Consider the following 3,636-nt stretch of genomic DNA (forward strand, 5'->3'; position numbering starts at 1 on the left):
AGGAACGAAAAAGAAACCCAAAAGACCAGTTACAGAATCTGTTCTCTAAAATAACCTCTAAGAGGAGTCAATACAGTATATATGTATATAGTGGAGATAATAAGTATCTAAGTAAGTACATAAAAGCAAAATAAAGACCTGAAAGCTAAGGATCTTCGCTAATCCAGAAGTCTCCAGCATACCTCAGCGAGGAGCCTTACGTCCTGCATCTGAAAACCACAAAATCCGCATGGGTGAGAACCAGAGGTTCTCAGTATGGTAACAGTACCCACATATCTAACATGTAATGTCCTGGAAAGTCGAAGGCAATCCTAGAACTTCCAACAGATAATCAAATCTTATAAATAGATTAAACCATAAATGAAATAGGCAACTAGCTAAAGATCTTCAGTCTAACTAACACTCCCCTTTCCAAATCCTTCGAACCTCCTAACCACCATCAGTGATTTGATATCGCAAACACAATTATATCAAACAAGGAAATGCACATATAGGAAGCAGATATGACATTTAGACAATTAGCAAGTAATATCCAGTCAATTAGGCATTCCAAAGAATTCACATATAATGCATATGATGTATGCCTGTCCTAGTGGCTGATAAGTCTCATCTGTCGGTTATAAAGCCAATCCGACAAGTCCTGGTAGCTAACCATTGGACTGTCCCTCTGTCATGCATCCCCAACTCGAGTTACTCTCAAACATAATTATCAATACATATACACAACACCCATACTGGTGTCTATCCAAGGGGGAGAGCTCATCCGAAACTTTCACAGTGTCTGGCCACTAGGGGTGTTCATGGTTTGGTTAATCCAAAAACCAAACCAGTTTTTTGGTTAACCAAATATATAGTATTGGTTAATTAACCAAATTGGTTTTAAATGATAAAATCGGTTATTAACCGGTTAGTGAAATTCAAAACCGGTTTTTAACCGGTTATTAAAGTAAAAATCGGTTTTTAAAAAATAACCGGTTTTTATATAGAAAACCGGTTTTATATTAAAAAATCGGTTTTTACACTAAAAACCGGTTTTTACCTAAAAACGGGTTTTTATACTTAAAAATTGGTTTTTATACCATAAAATTGGTTTTTACTTGTAAAAATAGATTTTTACACAAAAATTAATATTTTTACATACAAAAACCTAAATTTTTAAACCTTTTTTTAATTGAATTTTTTTAATCTAATTTTTTTTCTTTCTAAATGATATGAGTAACATTTGTAAAAAATGAAATCCCTTCGATTGCTTTCGTTCCTTTTTCTTTGTTATCTCTTTTCAGCATTTTCTATAAATACTTTTTTCTAATATAAATAATTTTCTTTCTAAATGATATGAGTAACATTTGTAAAAAATGAAATCCCTTCGATTGCTTTCGTTCCTTTTTCTTTGTTATCTCTTTTCAGCATTTTCTATAAATACTTCTTTCTAATATAAATAATTTTCTTTCTAAATGATATGAGTAACTCTTTCCCTTTCCCTCTTTCTCTCTCCCATCCTCTCCCTCTCTCCTTCTCTCTCCCCTCCTCTCTTTTCTCTCTCTCCTTCTCTCTCCCATCATTTCTCTCTCTCCTTCTCTCTCCCCATCATTTCTCTCTCTCTCCCCTCTCTCTTTCTCTCTCTTTGTCCTTTTTTTCTTCCTCTTTCTCTCTCTTCTTTTCTCTCTCATATCCTTCTTCTCTCTTCTTATCTCTCTCATTTTTTCTTTCTCCTCATCTATCTTCTCTTTCTCTCTCTTCTCTCTCGCTTTAGAGAGAAGAGGAGAAAAGAGATAGAAGAGGGATAGAGATTGAGAAAAAGTTAAGAGAGAAAGACAAAAAGAGAGAGTAAGAAAAGAAAGACGAGAAGGAGAGAGAAGGAAGAGAAGAAGAGGAGGAGAGAGAGAAAATGGGGGAGAGAGAGAGAGAAAGAAGAAAAAGAAAGAGAGAGGAGCAAGAGTAAGAAAAGAAATACGAGAAGGAGAGAAAAGTAAGAGAAGAAGAGGATGAGAGGGAGAAAATGGGGGAGAGAGAAAGAAGAAAAGGAAAGAGAAAGGAATGAGAGAGAGAGAAAGAGAGAAAAGAGAAAAAAGAGAGAGAGAAAGAGAAGGGAGGGAAAGGAGAGAGAGAGAGAGAGAGAGAGAGGAAGAGTATCAAGTCTCCACCTGGAGCACGTGGTGGCTAGCCACTGCTTTCACCCAGGGAAACCCGTATCTCAGATAGTGGAAGTGCATCATTCACATTTCATTCAATAAGCATATACGCATTTAGAGAGTAGTACTAGGATGGGTGACCTCCTCGGAAGTCCTCATGTTGCACCTCTTTTTTTTTTTACGTCGTGCCGACCCTCATTCTTTAAATGACACTATCCCGAGTAGGACATCTAAGGGCGAGCCGCAATGACCTCATCCTCGGTAGGCACCTACGGTACCCACAAGGCTTCGCGGATAGTGTTACGCTCTCTCGCACCGTATGGTTAAGAAAATTGTGTGTGAGGACTATAATAGGTGTGAAAATACCAGCACTAATGCACCGGATCCCATCAGAACTCCGTAGTTAAGCATGCTTGGGCGAGAGTAGTACTAGGATGGGTGACCTCTTGGGAAGTCCTCGTGTTGTACCTCTTTTTTTTTTTTCCGTCGTGCCGACCCTCATTCTTTAAATGACGCTATCCCGAGTAGGACACCTAAGGGCAAGCCGCAATGGCCTCATCCTCGGCAGGCACCTACGGTACCCGCAAGGTTTCGCGGATAGTGTTACGCTCTCTCGCGCCGTATGGTTAAGAAAATTGTGTGTGCAGACTCTAATAGGTGCGATCATACCAACACTAATGCACCGGATCCCATCAAAACTCTGCAGTTAAGCGTGCTTGGGTAAGAGTAGTACTAAGATGGGTGACCTCCTGGGAAGTCCTCGTGTTGCACCTCGTTTTTTTTTTTTACGTCGTGATGACCCTCATTCTTTAAATGACGCTATCCCGAGTAGGACACCTAAGGGCGAGCCGCAATGGCTTCATCCTCGGCAGGCACCTACGGTACCCGCAAGGCTTCGCGGATAGTGATACGCTTTCTCGCGCCGTATGGTTAAGAAAATTGTGTGTGCGAACTATAATAGGTGTGAAAATACCAGCACTAATGCACCGGATCCCATAAGAACTCCGCAGTTAAGCGTGCTTGGACGAGAGTAGTACTAGGATGGGTGATCTCCTGGGAAGTCCTCGTGTTGCACCTCTTTTTTTTTTACGTCGTGCCGACCCTCATTCTTTAAATGACGTTATCCCGAGTAGAACACCTAAGGGCGAGCCGCAATGACCTCATCCTCGGCAGGCACCTACGGTACCTGCAAGGCTTCGCGGATAGTGTTACGCTCTCTCTCGCCGTATGGTTAAGAAAATTGTGTGTGCGAATTATAATAGGTGCGATTGTACCAGCACTAATGCACCGGATCCCATCAGAACTCCACAGTTAAGCATGCTTGGGTAAGAGTAGTACTAAGATGGGTGACCTCCTAGGAAGTCCTCGTGTTGCACCTCTTTTTTTTTTTACGTCGTGACGACCCTCATTCTTTAAATGACGCTATCCCGAGTAGGACACCTAAGGGCGAGCCGCAATGGCCTCATCCTCGACAGGCACCTACGGTACCCGCAAGGCTTCGCGG

The 3,636-nt window shown here is 41.1% G+C and overlaps 4 non-coding genes across 4 annotated transcripts; all 4 read left to right on the forward strand.

Moving 5' to 3' along the window:
• The first annotated feature begins 2,484 nt into the window (after window positions 1-2,484).
• LOC127740417 (5S ribosomal RNA) lies at window positions 2,485-2,603 on the forward strand. The gene has a single exon (XR_008001094.1). It is a non-coding gene; the product is annotated as a 5S ribosomal RNA (ribosomal RNA).
• A 184-nt stretch (window positions 2,604-2,787) lies between these two features.
• LOC127740007 (5S ribosomal RNA) lies at window positions 2,788-2,906 on the forward strand. Its single transcript, XR_008000742.1, has one exon. It is a non-coding gene; the product is annotated as a 5S ribosomal RNA (ribosomal RNA).
• Window positions 2,907-3,091: 185 nt separating this feature from the next.
• On the forward strand, window positions 3,092-3,210 carry LOC127740361 (5S ribosomal RNA). Its single transcript, XR_008001038.1, has one exon. It is a non-coding gene; the product is annotated as a 5S ribosomal RNA (ribosomal RNA).
• Window positions 3,211-3,392: 182 nt separating this feature from the next.
• LOC127740018 (5S ribosomal RNA) lies at window positions 3,393-3,511 on the forward strand. Its single transcript, XR_008000753.1, has one exon. It is a non-coding gene; the product is annotated as a 5S ribosomal RNA (ribosomal RNA).
• Window positions 3,512-3,636: the final 125 nt, after the last annotated feature.

Source organism: Arachis duranensis, chromosome 6 (assembly GCF_000817695.3).
Source record: "Arachis duranensis cultivar V14167 chromosome 6, aradu.V14167.gnm2.J7QH, whole genome shotgun sequence".
NCBI lineage: Eukaryota > Viridiplantae > Streptophyta > Magnoliopsida > Fabales > Fabaceae > Arachis > Arachis duranensis.